This window comes from Camarhynchus parvulus, chromosome 10, assembly GCF_901933205.1.
Source record: "Camarhynchus parvulus chromosome 10, STF_HiC, whole genome shotgun sequence".
NCBI classification, from domain to species: Eukaryota; Metazoa; Chordata; class Aves; order Passeriformes; family Thraupidae; genus Camarhynchus; species Camarhynchus parvulus.
The window spans coordinates 18,745,090-18,764,962 of record NC_044580.1 but is presented as its reverse complement, the minus strand read 5'-3'; the positions used below and the strand labels follow the sequence as shown (position 1 = coordinate 18,764,962).

Genomic DNA, 19,873 nt, shown 5'->3' with positions numbered 1-19,873 from the left:
TTGCAGCATTTCACACTGTATCTGATGGGGCTGTGGATGATGTGGAAGCCTCATTGTCCAAACCCACTCCTACATGGTACAAACAGATATTGGTGTTATAAACTCCGTCAAGTCCTGCACTAGAATCTTTAATTGTTAAAAATAGGAAAGAAACTGCACAGTTCACATATTTTATAAAGCTGGGTTAAATCAACATCTGCAAAAAATATCCCCGTTAAACGAAATAGCAGGATTTCATTAAGTAAATTGCAAGTTGGCAAAAATTCTGAAAGAAAGGGAAAAAGCCACAGCCAGCCCTGTAATTTAAACCTTATTTTAACTGTGACAGCATGGCTGTGAGAGGCTGCATTTCCAAAGGAAAAAATAAAATGAAGTTTAAAAAAAGTACCTGTTCCCCCTGTACCTCACCTCAGTGTCTGCAGTCGTCACTCAAACGAGTTTTTCCACAGGGAGATGAAGAGGGAGGAGGACAAGCTGCCACCCCTGCATCCTCTGTGTCAGACCTACCAACCCTGAAAAATGCAGCATTTTCCACCACAGGAGCACCTGGATGCTGGTGGGTGATGGTGTCTGTAAATCCCTCAGAGCCAAGAGGGCTCAGGGACACCCCAGGGAGGCTGCAGCCCCCCTTCCACCCCTTTCCCTGGAAGCTGAGCAGCTGAAATCTGGGATGAGATGGCTGCAGAGCTGTGAAACAGCTCAGTCTGGGTGACACTTCATCACTTGCTGTGTTTTGAACACATCCTGCTCCCCTGCACGAGCCTCTGGGGTGCCACAGGAGTGGCAGGAACCCCAAAGAAACCCCTGAGGTGCTCACCCCAGGGAGCTCTCCTGGTTCTCCTCTGGGCTCGCTGTTTTAGGGTGGTCCTGGCCCCGTTTTCCCACCTGGAGGGTGCAGCTGTGGGGCAAAGCTGAGCCCTGGGGCAGGCAGGGAGTTTCCAGCTGGTTTTCCCAACCTGCTGAGCCTTTCCCTGCCCGGGGTGACTCAGGCAGGCTGGGCTGGGCTGCGTGGGGAAGCCGAGCTCTTCCCACAGCCCCGGCCAAGGGCCCTGCAGGAGCCATCCCTGCAGGAGCAGGGACAGGGACAGGACACCCTGAGGGCACCGTTCAGGGCCACCTCCTCCAGGCCAACACCCAGCACCCGGGCTCCAGAATTCAGCTCCAGTAACTCCAATTTCCCACCAAAAGCTCTGCGTGTCCCAGGGGAATCACCTGGAAGCAGCACTCTGGGATCAGTAAAACCCATCTGGCACATACTGGATCTGTTTGCTTTGAGAAGAATTGCAAAACCTCAAAACAAAACGTGAAAAGAGCAGCACTGATCTGCAAACTTGGAGCTGAAGAGGAGCCCTCTCACAAAGAGGCCAATTATTTGCTTACAAGGTTTTGGCTTCGCTGTTTTTCCTGGCACTTACGCCACTGGAGTTATTTTGAAGGGCTGTTTGCTCCAGGAGGAGCCGAGCAAACAGCAATCCCATTTCCTTTCGGATCTAAACATCCGTTTGCCGTGCGAGCGGGAGGAAAAAACCCAACCCCGAGAGGCTCAGGAAGCTCAGGGGAAGGGGAGGTGGGTGCTGCTGGGGAGGGGGCTCAGCACCCACCCAGCCAAGGGGTCCCCATGCCCTGCTGGCCTGAAACGAGAGGGAAAGGTCACCCAAGGGGTCTGGGATGCTCTGCTTGGAGCAGACCGAGCAAAGCTCCAGCTCTGGACCCTCCAACCTTCCTCAACACATCCACGGGGGCTGGACTTGCTGATCCTCACAGGTCCCTTCCCACCCAAACCAGTGCAGGATTCCACCCTTACAGAGGGATGGGGCAGCTCCTGAGGAGGGAATTCCAGGCAATGTCACAGCCTGGTGCTGGATGAAGCAAGAAATAAAAGGGGCTGCATGGGCCCCTTGGAGCTCCCTGGAGATGCAGCATTGTTGGAGCCTTGCAAGAGGAAATTTGGGAGCAGAAGCAAGGTGGCTGTGCTGGGGGAAGTGCAAGGCAAAGAAGGACATGGAGCTGGAGCAATTCTAGAGGAGGCCATGGAGATGCTCCAAGGGCTGGAGCCCCTTTGGATCCAGGGTGGGAGAGCTGGGAATGTTCCCCTGGAGAAGAGAAGGCTCCAGGAGAGCTCAGAGCCCTTGCAGGGCCTGAAGGGGCTCCAGGAGAGCTGGAGAGGGACTGGGGACAAGGGATGGAGGGACAGGACACAGGGAATGGATCCCCCTGCCAGAGGGCAGGGATAGATGGGATTGTGGGGAGGAATCCTCCCAGCTACACCTTCCACCCTTCAGTGAGCAAAGGGCCAGCTCGCCGGCGTGTTCCTAAATTTACTGGCTTTTGAGGATACAAGCCAGTCATTAACATTATTTATAGGTTCATGTGTATGAGTTTCCATTTGTTTGCCTGCTTAAAACCAGTTAGGTGGAAAAGAAAAGCAATTCCTGGAGGTCAGACAGTTAAAAAACCCTCATGTCCATGGTCTGATGGACCCAAAGGATCAGCAGCTCCTTTAGAGGCATAACTGTTTCCTTAAATGCTTATTGTGTAAATATTTAAGCTACTTTATAAAACTTTTACAATGTACTTAGGAAGCATAAATCTCCCCAGCAGAGCACGGCAGGGCCTGGCCGTGCACGCTCAGGAACACAAACAGGGACATTTCCAATGCTAATGCTGCACCCAAGGGGCCCTGAGGTCACAATCCCAGGAAAATCATTGCTAAGCTGATCCCCTGGGCTCACCCCAAAAGGGAGCTGCTTACGTGCACTGAGTCATTGCTACGGGGTGACTGCAGCGTGGCTGCCCTCGAAAACAATCGGGGATTGATGGCTGCTGGGTGGTGGTGTGCATGGAGCCCTGAGGTTTTTCCTCTTCAAAGCACAGCTCTTGCACTCCAGAATTATGTAATTCACAAACAATCCACTAATGCTCATCCGTTTTAAGAATGAAATGATTTTTTTTTCAGTGCCTGTGGAAGGTTTGAAGTCAAGCCCAACTCGTCAGAGCCCACTGCTGCAGCCCTCACCAGTCCAAACCAGTGCCACCCAGCCATGGCAGCCTCTCTCCTGGTGCTTTTTGGGGAGATGAACTCCCCAGAGGTGAATATTCCCTTGCACTGGGAAAAATCCCCCATGTGCTGATGGACACATCTGTATCCAGGCTGGTTTCCACAGGGAAACTGCAGCTTTGTGGGATTTGCTTGGACACAGCACTCACCAGCAGCTCCAATTCTTCAAAGAAAAGAGACCTTATTTAACATAGGAAATAACATGTTTAGCATTTTTTTCCCCAGAACAGCTTCTCTACTGTAATTTAGGTGCGTCTGAGGCAACAGCAACAAACGGAATCAGGGAACTGGAAGTTTATTCTCTCTGCAAAGCACAGCTTGCTGTTGTATATGATGAAGTACATAGAAAGTCTGGAAAGAACTTGGATGGGAGTTCAAACACTGATGTTTTAAAGATGAAAGCGTGTTCTGCGATTAAATGTTTAAATAAAGTTTTCTGGTACTAAATCATTTAAACATTTTCACATTCCTCACATTTCTAGAAGTGCTGTTGGCTTTTATTTATTGTCATAACCCAGTGCCCTCAGCAAGCCACCAGGGCCACTTGAGGCAACCTGCTTTCCAAAGGGAAAGTTCTTTCCGGACGGTAAAAAATCAGGAAGAACAAGGGAGTCTGAGTCTTATCCTCCACCCCCCTTTGTTCTCCAACCCCCATCATATTTTCCTCTTTTTTTTTTTTTTCAAATAAATCCTCCCATGCTGCACATGGGCACAGCCAGGTTCTGCTCCAAATATTGACCAGAAATTGAAAGTAACTCCACTGACTTCACCGTGGTTGTACTTAGCTGAAAATCAACAGAAATTGGCCTGGGTGTTCAAATTGTCTTTTTAGCAGCCCTCAGGCTGCTCCAGGGTGCTGTCAGTGATGAAGTCAGAATTGCCCATGGGGACACAGAGCAAGGCTCCACTACCAGTGCCTTAAACAGACCCAGGAAGAGGAAAACCTGAAGTCCTCGAGCTTTTTGGGGAGGTACAACTCATGAAACCACCAAGCCCAACGCTCCAGCCCAGCAATGCAAGGAAGCTCTGACCTGGCCTCTCCCAGCTCTGCCACAAAGCTTCGAGGAACTGCAGAGAGATCCAGAAAAAATGGGGATAAACCTGCCACGAGCCAATTAAAAGTGGAAATGCTGGCAAGGTTTTTCCTGCAGGACAACGCAGCAGTAGCAGAGGAACGAAAATCTGAATTTCTCCTATGACAGAGCTCAACAAACAAAGCGTGGTTTCCAAAGCCAGAAGATAACTGGGCTCAGTCACCCAGCATGCTGCTGATGTCCTTATTTCCTTGTAAATCCATCATTAAGGAACAAAAACAACAGCCCAGGCTCAAGGGGACGTTCATGAGCCGCGAGTCCTGCCCGGCGCTCCGGGGTCCCTGACGGTTCCATCCCTGCTGCTCTGCACTGAACCTCTCCCCAGGAGCTCCCAGGGCTGTTTGGCTAACACGGCCCAGGATAAAACTCCCTATTTATCTTGGCTCCCTTCACTCCCAAGGCCCTAAAACCCAAATAAAGTCCGTTCCCCTCTGTGTGTATCTCCAGCTATTGACACTGCTCGGGACCAATTTGCAAATCCAAACAAACGCGCTGTTGTGTAATGGGGCTGGAAAAACAATCAGGAAGGGGCTGGGGGTGTGCTCACAGGTTCCTGCTGAGGGAGGGCTGGAAGGGCTGGCAGCCCAGGCAGAGATTACAAGAAATTCAACTTTTACTCTGACAACAACAGGGGCTATTTTCTGCCCATGACATCACGCTCCCAACCCGCCACGAACAGGAGATGGTGCTGGGGGAAGTCAGGGAGGACCTTGCTGGTTGTTCCAGTGGCCAACATCCTACAGTTCCCTCTTTAAAAATAGTGGTTTTTCTTTTCCAGTGCCTCACAACCACCCAAATCCTCTCTGCTGGCTCAGCTGATCTGAGGATAAATCACAGCAGCCCAAATCCGTGTGAACAAGCCCAGACCCCCCCACCTGCACTCCCCAGCAGGGAATGATGGGGACACAACTTATCTGCCCTGTTCTGTAGAGAGAAGATGGATTGTGCCCTTCAACTGGCTCTTCCTCCCTGTTGGCTGCAGTTAAGTATCTAAAAAAAACCATCTCAGACGTGGACATCTGTATTATTCTGAGATTAAGTGCATGAATTGCTACCCAAACACCATCAAAATGGTCCAAAACATTATTAGCTCTTTAATCACACGCAAAAACAACATCTCACTAAGAGAATTCAAATCTTAAGGGCAACGTGTCATTGCCTGGTGACTCTGGATAGGAAATGGAGCTGGAAATGGATTGTGAGAATAAATACATTGGTGTGTTCTACCTGCAGACACAGAATTGATGTATAAGTGGTGGCATTAAGCTACACCTACACAACTGAAGGATGTCAGGGGCTGGAAAAGCACAATGCTGTGCTGTGCAGGGCAGGGTGAAGTTAAAACTCTTATCATGAGCCCATTATTTCAGAATCAATGGTTAAAACTAAGAGCTGCCACAAATTTCTCCTGCAGCTTGAAGGACCAACCCAGAGCCCCATCCCAGCCACCACAGGGGCTCTGCTCAGCAGAAAAAGGGTCTCCTTTCAGTGCAATGGAGAAGGCAGAGCAACAACTCTATTTTAGCCCTGTTGCTATGAAATGGCTACAAAAATAAGTCCTGGTTGTGCCCTCCCTGAGGCACATCCCTGTCCTGCTCCTCCTCGCAGCCCTGTCCCAGCCAGAGCCTGGCCTTGGCCAAACTCACCTGGTTTCAGGTTTCCTGACAAACCCCGAAACATAAATACATCCCTAATTCTGCTGGGGAAGCTGAGCCAAGTTTCTGGCAGGGCTGTGCTTGGGATTGAAACAAGGGGGGGAACAAAACCACAGCGGTTTTGACCCAAAACCAAGATTCCCCCCCCCAAACTTGGCACTTCCCACTGATTTTTATTTTGACTCAAAACTCAGGGCTCCAACACCTCGCTTGGGGAAGGGGACTTTCAGAGCCCTGCAGGACATCCAGCTCCCTGCCTGACACTGGATATCTTGATGGAATTGTGCTGCAGCTCTCCAGTGCCATGATGAGGAAATCCCTGCAGCAGAAACCCCAAAACTGGGGAGGCTGTCCCTAAACCCTCCCTGCAAATCCCATCCATGCCCAGAGCCCAGCACTTGGAGGCTGCACACAAGCAGAGCTGCAGGCATCTTTCTGAGTTTGAGAGCAGGATGTTTGGCTGAGCTGCTCTTCCCTCAAATAAACACCCAGGCCCTCACTGCAACAGAGGGGCACCGCTCTGGGAGCGCTGGAGCTGCTGCATTTCCAAAGAGCCAGCCTGGATTTCCCCCTGCTCGGGGAGTGCCACCAGCCTGGGTGGCACCTGGGGAAGGCAGCCATGGCCACAGCTCTCCAGGGGCCATGCTGGAATTCTGGCATGTGTAGGGAAGTGTTTTCTCATTCCCCCTTTCTCACGGACCTGCTGGGTTGAGTTAGTCAGAAAAACTCTGTTCTGGAAGCTGTGAAATGCTGAATTGGTGAGAATTTCTTTCTGCATCACAGTCTGCTGCATCACAGCTCAGGGAATGAATCCAAAGTATCCAAGCTGATGCTCCCAGTCTGGGAGTGGATCTGCATTCAACACTCACTGCTGCCTTTGCGTTTGGAGACCACCAAACCTCCAGTGTGTGCAACTGCACCACTCACAGCAGGAGCCAGAGTCTCACCCCCGTGCCACCACTAATCCAGGATAAAGACACAGCTTTGGAAAAACATTTCTGCTGCCTGCTCTTCATACACCCTACACACTGCTTCAGGTCATTCACATGATACAAGCATTAAGCACAACTTCAAAGGAGAAATAAGGAATAGAAGCTCCAAGATAAGCCTGTGCTGCTTCCCTCAGGTGGCTGCACTCACCCAGGCACTCCAGAAATGCTCCATCCCTGTTAAACCAGCCTGTGCCCACCCTCACCACTGCCCTGTGCCACTGAAGGCTGATGTGAGGAGTTTGGTACCTACTGCAGCTGGCACATGTGAGTTGTTAATGCCTGAACCAATTTCAGTCACTTGCCTGCCTTGGCAGCACCCCCTGGATCCCCAAAACCTTCCTGGGTGTTTGAACAGGGTGGAAAACATGACTCCAAACCCCAGGGAATGCTTCCTGTGCTCAACACACACCAAACACTCAGCCCCAGGGACGTGCACCGAGGCAGCCTGACCCACAGAAGAGCTCAAGAAACAAATAAAGCCAAAATTCAACAACCTCTAATCCAAGCAGGGCCGTGCTGCGATGGCTGGAGGTGGCAGTGCCACGGCACATCCCAAACCTGGGTGCTCCCTGTGCCCACCCCAGGATGCTCCAAGGTGGGATGGCTCCAAAGGCAGCCCCAGATCCCAGGAGTACCAACACCACTGAGAGAGGACAGAGGCAGCAGGAGAAGCTCTGTGGGCTGGGAGAGCCAGGCAGCCACGACCCAGGCGGTGCCAGGCTGGCCCTGCTGCGAGGGGAAAGGGCTCTGGGAGCAGCTGCTTCTCATTGAGAGCTCTGAGCCTGCATGGGGGGAGAGAGCCTGCAGGGAAGGGCACAGCGAGGAGGAGGAGGGGCGACAGGATGGGGATTAAAATAATATTGTGTCGAAATCTCAATGAGAGGGAGCAAAGGGGGAAGAGCAGGGAAAGCAGCGCCAGCGATCTGGCCCGGGGCTGAGCTGGGATTATCTGCTGGCTCCCAGCAATGTCCTGGTGCTGCCTGGTTTGTCCTCAGTTAAACCTGCACTGGTCCTGCTGCATGCACCCAGCCAGGGCAGCTCCTTCCCTGCAACCCACAGTGGACAAAGCACTCACAGAAACTTCCACAGCTTGGTCTGGGCACAGACAGCCCCTCTCTGGGGCAGCCTTCAGCCCTTCCATTAGCACCTTCCATTTTATGGGGTTTTTTACACAGTTTCTGTGTTTCAAAGCAATCAGTTCCACAGTGCAGCCCGCTGGGATGTGCATGGATACACCAGGCTGGAGGGGAAAGGGCTCCAGCCCCACTCCAACAAATCCTGTTTGGTGACAGACCTGATCTAAACATTCACAAGTCCAGGATGTGAGACAGGTTCTCCCATTTTCCCTTCTGAGATTCAATTTCTTTGGAAAAAAAAAACCTACCAGATTTCAAGCCAAGAATCAGGAAATTTCACAATATTATTTTCACTGTTTACCTTTGTTTGAATACCAGCTCCAGTCCAACTCAATCTCCTGTGTTTGGTTCTCACTGCCAAGATCTCAGCTGAATTTCCTGGGCCCAAGTATCCCCAATTCTCCAAACACACAGAAGCTTTCCCTCACCCCAGGGAAGGGCCATGGAGAGAACCACTCTTGGGGCTGTGGCAATGACACACACCAGCACACGCCGCTCCAGCACCCGTTTCCTACAGGAATAAGCCCTGGGCATCCAGTTTCCTTGAAAGCTTTGAAAAGCCACGCTCAGCTTTTCCTTCCTGCAGGTTTAACATGAGCTGACACTTCCCAGCGAGGCAGCAGAGCTCGGGGGACTGCAGAGCTCAGCACATAAAACACCCAGAGCTGCAGCCTTTGAAGCAGAGCCCTTCAAAGACAGGCACATACCAAATCTACTGAGGTTTTCTACACAAACAAATTCAGCATGGCAAGAGCAAAACTAATTTGCAAAGATCTTTTAATGTTGGAAGTCTCAAATGACCGACCCTTTCAAGCACAGCTGAATTCAATCCTGCTCTGAAGGTCTGCACTGGCGATTCAGCATGGAAAAGACACGGAGATTTCAAAATACATGCCTGTAATTACTGGGGAATAAAGAATGACTCCAATTTTCTTGTTCCAGTGATGAAGAAGCTGCCCAATGTGCTCCTAGTCTGTAACCTGTGAAGTGGGAGTGACTTTTTTTTAAAAAAAAAAACCATAAATCTGCTGACATTTCCCTTCCATTCAAATAACTCAGCAATGGGGGAAGAGCAGCTCCATGAACTCACAGGATCTTCACCTCAGTTTGTACTCTCCTGGGAATTTCCTTGCTCTGCTGGGGTGGAAGTCCCCTCAGTCACACACACACCCCTTTGTGCAAGCACTGCACAGGCCTGGTGCAAATGGAAGAGTCAGATGAATTCCCATGCTGGGAACCCCTGTGGTATTTAAAGATGAGCCAAAGCAGAAATGGGCCCGTTCTGGGGTCTGGTCCTCCACACAAGCCAGCTCCTGACGCCTGGGACACCACCCTGGGGCTTGGGGAGGCTGGGATGTCCCCACCAGGGACAGGAGCAATCCCACAATGGGTAAGGCTGGAAAAGCCCTCTAGGATCAGCAGCTCCAACCATTCCACTTGTCCCCATGTGCCAGAGCCACACGGCTTTTACACCCCTCCAGGCATGGTGGCTCCACAACTGCCCTGGGCAGCTGTGCCAGGGCTGCACAGCCCTTGTGGGGATGAAATCTTCCCAAATATCCATCCTAAACCTCCACTGGCACAACACCCAACAGCATCCAACACCCCTGAACTGGCACAGCCACACTGACCCAGCTCTTCCCTGGGTCAGACCCAGGAACAGCTCCAACATCCCACAGATACAATTCCCACCCCATGTCCTCACCTGCACCCTGCCAAGCCACAGGAACCCACCTGAGATGGAGCAGGGAGCCCCCAGGCAGGGCTTGCAAACTGCAGAGCTGCCACCCAGCTCAGGCCCCAGCCATAAAAAGAACTCCACAATAGTGTTATTTATTTTTTTGGAGTCACAAATGATTTCCAGCAGCAGGAGGGTGAGGGATGCGGCGCTGGACCCGGCACCCGGCCAGTCTCATAAATGGTTGGCAGCCAGCAGAGCAGCAAACCCATTTCCATTGAAATCAGCTTGTTACTACTAATTTTTACTGGCTTCCTGGTCGATTCATAAAGTTTTGTTGGGTTTTTTTTTGCAGATCTCAGAAAGCAACTCCACAACGCTTGAGGGAAACGGAGCCCTGGCCTCACCACCAAGGACTGCTCTGCACCCAGCCAGCACCCACAGCCTCTCTGGAAACACTGCTGTGTTCCCAGGGCTTCACAAAACCTCAGCAGAAAGAGTTCCCCAGAACAGCCAAATCAAAACCTGCTGGATTCAGCGTTACAGTGATCAGAGCCACGGCAGAGCAGCCTGAGCCCGCAGTGGCAGCTGCAGACGCACAATTTATAGGGCAGGATTGGGTCTGAGACATTCAACTGCTCATTTTCACATCTGGCCCTTCTCTCCACAGCTGGACACCCCGAGCTGCTGCACCAGACAAACCCAGCCAGATCTAACCTTGGAGCCTGAGCTTTTCATAAGCACCAGTGACTGTTTGCTGCGAGACTTGGCAAAGCTCTGGATCGCAGAACCATGGAATGGTTTGGGTTGGAAGGGACCTTTAAGATCATCCTGTCCCACCCCCTTCCATGGGCAGGGACACCTCCCACCACACCAGGTTGCTCAGAGCTCCATCCAACCTGGCCTTAAACACTTGCAGGCTCAGAGCTCCTGTTGGGTTATGTCACTGCTTCTCTGGATTTTAAGAAGAATGCTGGAAAAAAAACTAACTTTTTTTACCTACAGCTTGGATACCTTTTTTGAACTATAGTTCACGTTTACCTACAGCTCTCACGGTAGGGTTTAAAGAACAACAAATAAAAAATAAACAGGCAAAAAAATCAGGACACAATGACTGTGTTTGCCACAGAGCTGAGGGGAAGATGCAGCAATGCTTCCAAAGGAGCAACATTTATTCAAGACTAAGGGAAAGCAGAACCCTGGGAGTTCCCAGCCAGCAGAGCCCGTGTTTGCCTTCCCTGTGGAGGACAGGGATGCTCCCAGACCCCACAGCCTCACACAGGGGGGGTGAATCAAGTGCCTCATTCTTCCCCCTGGACAAACTTGGCTTTTCCCAGCGCAGGCTCGCACAAACGGGGCCTTGTGTGAGCTCCACGCTCAGGAACAGAACAGGCCAGGCTTTGGAGCAGCCAGGAGGGCAAAAGAAAGAGCAAAGTTAAGCAAAGGGATGTGCTGTGCACAGCACGTCCATCCCAGCAGGAGCCTCTGCAGACAGGTGGGGTAAATCTGAAGATCTCATCAGGGAAACAGAACGGGCTGGGTTGGGTTGGGTTGGGTTGGGAGGGCTCATCCCATCCCACCTTCCACGAGACCAGGCTGCTGCACGGCCAATCCAACACTCCCAGGGATGGGGCAGCCCCAGTTTCTCTGGGCAGCCTGTGCCAGGGCCTTACCCAGCTCTCATCACCCAGCAGCTCCTGAGGTGCCTTTTCCCTGATTAAACAGACAGCTTTGCATCACTCTGGGTGAAAGCACAAAGCAGCTGGCACTTTTTTTTTTCAAGTCTTTAACACTCTTTGGCTTCTGTCATGGAAAAATCTTAGCAAATGAGACCTTAATAAATGGAAAGAGCTGAAAAATAGCCTTTCTGCTGGCAGGTTCTGCTCCTGCTCATGGAATACACAGATAAAACCAACACAGTTGTGTCTCCCGCCCTTCCGTGGAGCCACTGTGAGAAATCCTGCCCAAGCATCCCTGGCACCAAGAGATGCCCCTGCAGCAGCCTGAAGGCTCCAACTTCTCCAGCCTGGAGGAATGGGCAGCCTGATCCTCCTGCCACAAGCACTTAGGAGGAGGAACATCTCCAAAGCCATAAACCAACCACAGGAGCAGGAAGGGGAAGGCAGCTCTCCCAAGCCCAGGTGGGGACGTGGCCAAGCTGCAGTGGGGGCAGCAGAGCAGCAGTGCCCAGCTGGGACAGCAAATGTGGCACCAGGGCACTGCCATGAACTGCCTTGGGAAGGGAGGGATGGCTTTGGTCCAGCTTTTGCTCCGGGAATGCCCTTGGAGTGGGTGGGGGTGCTGCAGGACAGGAGCACGTGGGCTCCTTGAACCCTCAGCAAAGACCCCCTGCATTCCCAGGAACACAGAACTGCTGTCAAGGGCAAAACAAACTCTCCACACATCCCTCTCCCTTGCACTGCGGGGAATTTGACTTTTTGGCAGGTTTCAGGCATGGGCTTTGACAACCTGAAAGGCAAAATGCTGAGGGCAGGGAGCAGCACCCCAGGCTGAGCCTGTTCCCTGCAGGACTGCATCCCTGTGGGCAGCCAGGGACAGGTTGTATTTTGGGAGGGTTTTCAGGCCTGGGCATCAGAGGCAACTCTCAGCCATTTAAAGAATAAAACTAGGAAAATACAGTAAGAAAAAAGAGGGGAAAACCTGGGGTGTGGGGCTGATCAAGGAGATGCTGGGGCAGCAGAGGAGCTTTGGGTTTAATTCTGTTTATACCCTCTGATACTGGTGGGTTTTTCCCCACGTATTTTCCCATATCCAAAGCCTGGGATGAGGAACCAGCTTCTCCCTGAAGGAGCAGCTTCTCTGGGACAGCAGCACAGCCCAGCACTTCCATGCCAGAGCTGTTTGATCCCTGCTCCAGCCCCAGGAGCTGCAAAGGCCATTACCAGTCAGCATCAGCAGCCCTGCCAGAGGTCAGCCAAGACAGGCATTTCCATGTGAAATGTTTTTGTTCTTACACAAAAAACACACCCAAACAGGAATCCAACAGCCCTGAGCATCCCCAGTGCTGCACATCCTCCCCTCTCCGTTCTCCCAGCACTGCCCTGGGCTGATGCTTTTTTCCAGCTAAACTCCCATTTTCTGGGGCTACAAGAAACCTGCAGAAGGACTTTTTGACAAGGTGGGCAGGCCCTGGCACAGTTTCCCAGAGCAGCTGTGGCTGCCCCTGGATCTCTGGCAGTGCCCAAGGCCAGGCTGGACCAGGAGCCCCCTGGGCTGGTGGGAGGTGTCCCTGCCCATGGCAGGATGAGCTTTAAGCTCCCTCCCAGCCCAAACCAGGATTTGATGAATCAGCCAAGTGAAAGGCACAGAGCAGGGGCAGAGCAAGAGCTGGGACAAACCCCAATCCCCAGGAGCCAGGTGGGACCTCAGTGAGCCAATGTCCCCCCCCTGCACCAGCAGCCAGCAGCAGGACCCTGGGGCAGAGCTGGGAATCACAGCCCCAGGCTCTGGGGAAGCACAAAGAGCTGAGTCTCCTTTGCCAGTAAACTGAACCTGGGCTTCCAGGGGCTGGGGACACTTCAAAGCCCTCAGCAGCACTGAAGGGATGGACTTTTCAGCTGTGGAGCAGAGAAGCAAAATCCACACAAACAAGCAGTGTTCCAGAAAACCAGGTTTAACCATCAGCAGCTCCCAGCGACAGGGGGGATGTTTTTCCTGAGGTTTTTTTTCCCTCCTCCTTCCAGTTTGCCTTTTTTTTTTTTTAATTTCTTAGTAAAAGCCAGCTTGAGCTCCCACACCACACAGCCCTGTTGGGTCTGAGCATCCTCCAGAGGTAAAATGCTGAGTTAGGCCTTGGAGCCCAGGCAAGGAGGTGCCTTTGATGAAGAGCAAATCTCCAGACTTCAATGGCTCCGGTGAGCGCCACACATTTAATAAGTTATTTCCGTGGAAAACCTTGGTAACTCAGTTATGAATCAAGCCTATAAACACCTCTCACTCATCAAAGTGCCACAAAAAAATCTATTACTGGGACTGTGAACACAAGCCTCTCTCTACAGGTCCCCTATAAGAAGCCAAAATTCCTCCTTCAAAACATTCACCGTTTTCAAAGGTCATAAATACACTGTGTCCAGTATTCAGCAAATCCCTTTAAAAAGCAAAACACAGGCCCAGGGAAAAAGGAAAGTTCAAACAAAGCTGGATCCATGGGATCCATGCTGCTTAAAGGACACAACCAGAGCTACATCAAAGGAACTTTTACTACCTAGAAAGTCGTATCCAGCCCCTAATAGGGTGCAAGAATGTAACATTTATGCTACAAAGATTAAACTAAGTTACTTTAAAGTAAGTTGCTTACTTCCTGATGTTTCTTTTTATAAAGAGTGATGCCTAGGTGCTTGGAGAAGTGAGGGATGTGATTATTCTGTGATTCAAGGCCAAACATCATAACTACTCAATGAACCACAGACAAAAACACATTTTATCTGGGTGTTGTACTTTCTCCAAGAACTTCTAGGTTGAAAACATCCAGGCTAGCTGTGAAAAATCCATCCCAGTTCTAGGTAACAGAGGGAGAAAAAGCGACTTTCTCCTTCTGTGCTGGAATATACTGAGAACTTCAGAGTCCTGCCTTCAAGAGAACCATGCTCCCCAAATACTGCCCGTGGAACTTTCCCTTCAGGGCATCATCCTGCCTGGATGCCTGATGGAAAATTCTCCTCTGGGGCTCTGGAGCTGTGTGTACACACAAATACAGAGACATCACCTGCAGAGCAGCTTTCATCTCTGCATCAGGCACAGGGTTTTACCAGTATTGGTCAGACCACCCTTCTCCCACCCTTGTGCAGCCTGTGCCTCTCCAGGCAGATGATCCCCAGGCTGTGGCAGCCAGTTTGGATTCTCCCCTTCCTTCTTCTGAACAAGGCCCAACTCCAGCTGCCCAGATTTTTTTAGGGACAGCTCTGACTGTCCTCATTTCTAAAGTGAGGCTGTTGGGTGGTTTTAGCAACAAAGGGACATTTTCCACCTCCAGTCCAGGACACACCTGCGCTCCTGTCAGGCTGCTTTGGGAGGCTGCTGCTCCTTGTGCACAGGATGCAAACCTCAGAGGAACCTCAGTGTCCCTCCTCAGGAGACCTTCAGCACAAACCACCCCTTCCCACCTCCAGCAAATTCCTTAGCCTGTATGAAATTAATTTCCCCATCCCACATCACTGTCCTGGCTGAGCTCTGCACTGATGCCAAGACCAAGAGCCCTGGACTCCAAGCCCATTTTACACAAACATCTGTCACTGGCTTTAGGAACTCCTCTACAGCTGCACAGGCACTGCCAGAGCTCCCTGCTCTGCATGGATGGAGCCACAGGCACCTCTCCACACAAGGCAAGGGGTACAGGTGGCACCACAAAGGTCCACAGCCACCAAAGCATGGCCACCCAGCCGTTCAGGGACAGCTCAGTGCTCCAGCTCTTGGTTTGGTGGTCCAACGTGAGTTATCCCACAGGGTTTTAATGGAAAAACAACCACATGCAGGTAATATCTCCCTCCAGCCTTGATCTAGGGTGCTTCTCTTCCATTGGCAAGTCATCTAACTTTTTAAAATGTTTTTCAATTGTTGCTTGCTCAATGCTGTGAACAACTTCACCTGCTCATGATTTTCCCAGGTGGAATACTCTCTGCTGATGGATGAAGCACTGCTCTCACCAGGATTTGGACACAACGAGGAGCCCAGCTGGCCCCAGAATCAATGATCCCTTCACCTTCTGCTCCGAAGGAATGGCAGAACTGCAGGAGCTGCCACCTGAGCCCCCCACCTTGGCAAGCACAAATAGATGTGGAAAACCCCCCTGCCCTCCATAAATCCACTGGCTCCAGGGGGTTTATCACCACCCCAGACAGGCATGTCTGTATAAAAGAAAGGAGCACACCTGCACCTCAGTGAAAGGGACAGCCCTGAAAGGCCAGGGAGCAGCGCCCAGAGCTTCCCCACCTTCCCTTCAGGGATTAATCCATGATTCACCCCACAGCTGGAGAGGCTGCCTCTGATGCCAGCCCCAGGCAGGGCCAGAAGCTGCACACGAGCCAAGCCCCAGGGAGGGCAGGCTGCTGCTCTGAGGCTCTCCCATGGGGTCCCAGCACCCATGGCCATCCCCAGCCAAGCGGGAAAAGCCTCCACAGCGAGCAGAGAATTCCTCTCTGAAGCACACTGGAAAATAGATGCACTTTATTTCCCGTTGGCAAAGTGAAACTATGGAGGAAAGCTGTTTAATATAAAAACATCTGACAAAGCACCTCCAGGATGTATTTTTTTGCATCAAAGAAGTAGCTCTTGGCAATGGGCTCGTTCCTCCGACCAGGAGAGGCTTTAGCCAAACCCTGATTGTTCTAGACTGCACAGGGGAAGACAAGCCAGCAAACCTACAGTTAAATGTGAAAGAAAAAAAGAAACCAAAACCATTACTGGCCCAAACAAACATCTGTCTGTGATTAAACTGGATGCACAGATAGGTTGTGTCTTTTTTAAAGGATTTGTTCCTGCAGGAAGGGAGGCGAGAAGGGATGAAAAGGCTCCAGGGTGGTGCTGGGGCAGACCCAGCCCCCAGCTGTCACTGAGTCTGTCCCCAAAACCCAACATTCTCCCCCAGAAGGAACTGCTGTCCCATTACTGACAAAAATACCCTTTTTTCTATGAACAGGTAATTCCAGAAGCTCTCCCCCAGGCCGGAAAGGGCAATGTTTGCCCAGTTGCCACACACATCCGCCTGACAGATTTAATGGGCTCCTTTTTTTTTTTCCTACTCCTAACACACAGGATCTTCATAAATTTCCTTGTTAGCATAAATCCTGCAGCCTGTTATTTCTGGGGGGGAGAGGAAGGGAGACGTTCACTTTCTCCATTCAGTGGGTTTTAAAATATGCTTCCTTAAGTTCATCCTAAATATTGCTGGAAGCAGAAAAAACCCTGTGGCTCTTGCCTGGAGCTGTGGCATCACCTCAGCAGGGCTGAGTCACCAGCTGGGATGGATGCTCCTGCCTTCTTCCTCCCTTTGGAGGTACAGGGACCCTGCTCCCCAAATCCAATGTCCCCAGCCCCACCACTGCCCTGCAAAAGCTGCCCCATCTTAAAAGGAAAAAAAAAAGCAAACCAGAAATAATTTAAATAAGCTCCTGCCCATTCAGTCTCTGGTTTTTTTCTCTCTGTTAATTCTCAGCTTTCCTCCACCATCATCAGTCACCAAGCACAGCTCATCTCCACATGGAGCTCAGCACCTTCTGGACATCAGCAGAGCTGCTGGAATAAACTCATGCCTGTGCTTCCATTCCAGGTGGAAAACAGGAAAACACCTTCCTGCTGCTTTGGAGCACAGACAGAATTCACCCCTCCTCCAACAAACCCCCAGTGCAACATTTCTTCTTTAGGATGCCCATTTTCAGCTACACACAGGTTCACCAGAGCTGAAAGTCTCAGAGTTTTAGCACATGGGAAGGGATTTCAAAGTTTAAAAACACCCAAAACAACTATTTTTGGAAAAAATAAGTCAGTATCTTTCCTGGAGATGGTCAAGTCAGCACAGAGACCCACAGATGCAAGGTCACCTTTAGTTCTCCCACCTGCCCTCCCCAATTTAAAGCCAGCACTAACAAGAACTTTGCCCAACGTTCATAGTGGGGCTTTTCCAACAGGAATGGGGCTATTCCATGGGTTTTAAGAAAAGGCCCTTCCCAAGGCCAGTGAGGGAGAGCCCTGTGGGATTCAGAGGAAGGCAGGCAGTCCCAAAGCCCACAGCAGCTGCTCCATCCCATCCCATCCCATCCACCCCATCCCTGCAGAGGCTCAGCCCTCCACACGCCTGGCAAGTCTAACGGGTACAGCAGCTTCTTGGCATGTGCTGGAGGAGCCAAGTCTGAGGGGAAGGGAAAAAAAATTACTACAAATGTTCCACCAATTATGAGTCACGAGGCTGAGCTTTTGTTCCTGCCTTGCTGGATTTTGCCCTTTCCCTGGTATTTCCCCAGCCCCGGCGGGAGCCGCGGGGACGCCAGGGCTGGCCAAGGCTCTGCTGGCTCCCAGGGGACACACAGGCTCAGCCCAGGGAACCACCTGGGCTCCAAATGTAACCCCCAAAGAGCAGGTTCTGCTCAGCCCTGCTCCCCACGCAGAAATGAGTCTAAGGAGGAAAAGAGGGAGCTCTCTTTGTGCTGAGTGTGGCACTGCCTGAGCTCAGGAGGAGGAAACTGCGGGGTCAGACACCTCCAAGTGCCTCTTCCCACCAACCCAGACCTTCCCAGGCCATTGCACCTCACTGGGAAAACAGGAGCACGCCCATTCCAAGGGAGAAGCTGTGGCTGGACACCGACCCTTGCACAAACAACTTTGTTCCAAGATCCAAATGCTCTGAACAGGAGATGAAGAGGGCTCTGGGGAATCATCCATGGATCCAGGTCACATCCACCCAACCACCCACAGCTTGTGATTCAGTTAGCACTGACTGCTCCTCTGAACTTTACAGCGAGCCTGCCACTTCACTGTTTCCCTCTTTTTAAGGGCAATATTATAGCCATATTATAGTTCTACTTCAAAAAGAGGGTTTGTTGTTATTTTTTTAAATTAACACACATGACAGAGATCATTTTTGCCTTCACTGCTAAAACCTCTTGTTTAGAAGTTCATCAAGTAAGGGAGAAACAGGAGAAGAATGGTTCTCTTTGTTACACAAAATTGAATTTTGTGGCTTTAGTAGGAAAAGCCTTTTTGATGATCAAAGCTGGACCAATAAATAGCAGTGGCTGGATGCTAGATCCAAAATGTACTTATTTTTGGAAGACAAGGTAAATGCACACTGAGTACACAAGAGGAGGCAGGGAGGACCATGTGCTTTGTGTATCACTCCCACAGACCTACATTTCAAGCAGAACTATTAAATGAGTTGAAATGGAGAATAAACAAACTGAAATGTGGCAGGTAGACTGGAGCCTAAGTGGGTTTTTCCCTTGTACTTCCCTGTGATGACATGTATGGGTTAACTTCAGCAGGGCTCTTATCCTCTTTCAGCAATCCTGAGCACTGGGGAAAAATAAATCACCCAGCCCCAGACTCTTATTAAAAGTTACACCATTGGAAACAGCACAGGGGGAGAGCAGGGATCTGGTTTCAGCACAATCTCGGTCACATGTTATCATTATATTGTTCAAGGAAAAGTTAAAATCTCTCTTCTCTCCAGCAAACCCACCAGATGTCCCATAAAGACTGAGCCATGAGGGAAACTAAACCATTACATCTTCAGGAACCCCACTTTTCCAACCTGGCTGCTGTAATTAATGCCAATTATCAAGTTACAACAAAAGCCACGGGCACGGGGAGCTTTAGGGATGTGCATCCAGCCCTAGGAATGTCTGTTAGGAGTTGCAAACACACATTTATTAGAGCACAAGGCTGAATGATCCCAGTCCTGCTATCAACTGTTCCCCTGCTCTGGACACTTGGCAAAGCCCGTGGGCCCAACCACAGGGACACCTGAAAGGACAAGGAGAAGGGAAAATCCCCAGAGGGAAATGTGCCACCCTGCCATGATACAGACCCTGTGCTGTTTGAACACCCTCTGGAGCTGGGATCAGCCTAAACATCCCCAGGAATGCCCAAGTTCCACCAAACTTCTCACCAAACTGACCAGGAACTCTTGCAAGGAAAGAAAATGAAGATAAATGCCCCAGCCAAGGGACCAGTACCCCAAAGGTCCCCTCCAGCACCTCCCCTGACTCACAGCATCCCCAAGGGAGCAGCACATCCCATCCCCGTGCTCAGCAATCCAGCCAGGAGCCTCAGATGCCCCAGCTCCACCCCAGCTGCTGCAGGAGGCACATGGGGCTCCACAAACCCCACGTTTGTCTGCCTTCATCCCAGCTCTCAGACCATGAGCCAGGCAAAGGAATTAAGCCTGGTCCTACAGCCAGGCCCCTCCTGTCACACTGAGCCCCAGCCCGGGCTGAGACAGCAGGGACAGAGATGTGGGATGTGCTGAGCCAAGGACAGCCCCAGCTCTATCTGCTGTCAGGGAAAACCACCCCAGGCCTTGAGGAGCCCCATTAAGTGAATGAAAGGTTGCAGGGTGGGGCAGAGCAAAAACCAGGACCTAATTAAGCCAAGCTTTGTTCGGGATCTTCAATGGCTCCGTAGCTGGGAGCCTGCTCACGAAGCAGGGAGTGCAGCCCGGGGCCAGGGCCCAACAGGTAACACCAGCCCGACGGTCCCAGCAAGAACCTCCCCACAGCAGCAGCTCTGCAAGGGCCCCAGTGCCCTGCC

General features: G+C 51.2%; 1 protein-coding gene across 1 annotated transcript in view; it reads right to left on the bottom strand.

The window, feature by feature from the left end:
- SMAD6 (SMAD family member 6) overlaps positions 1–19,873 on the bottom strand; it is a 37,758-nt gene that overhangs the window by 11,755 nt on the left and 6,130 nt on the right.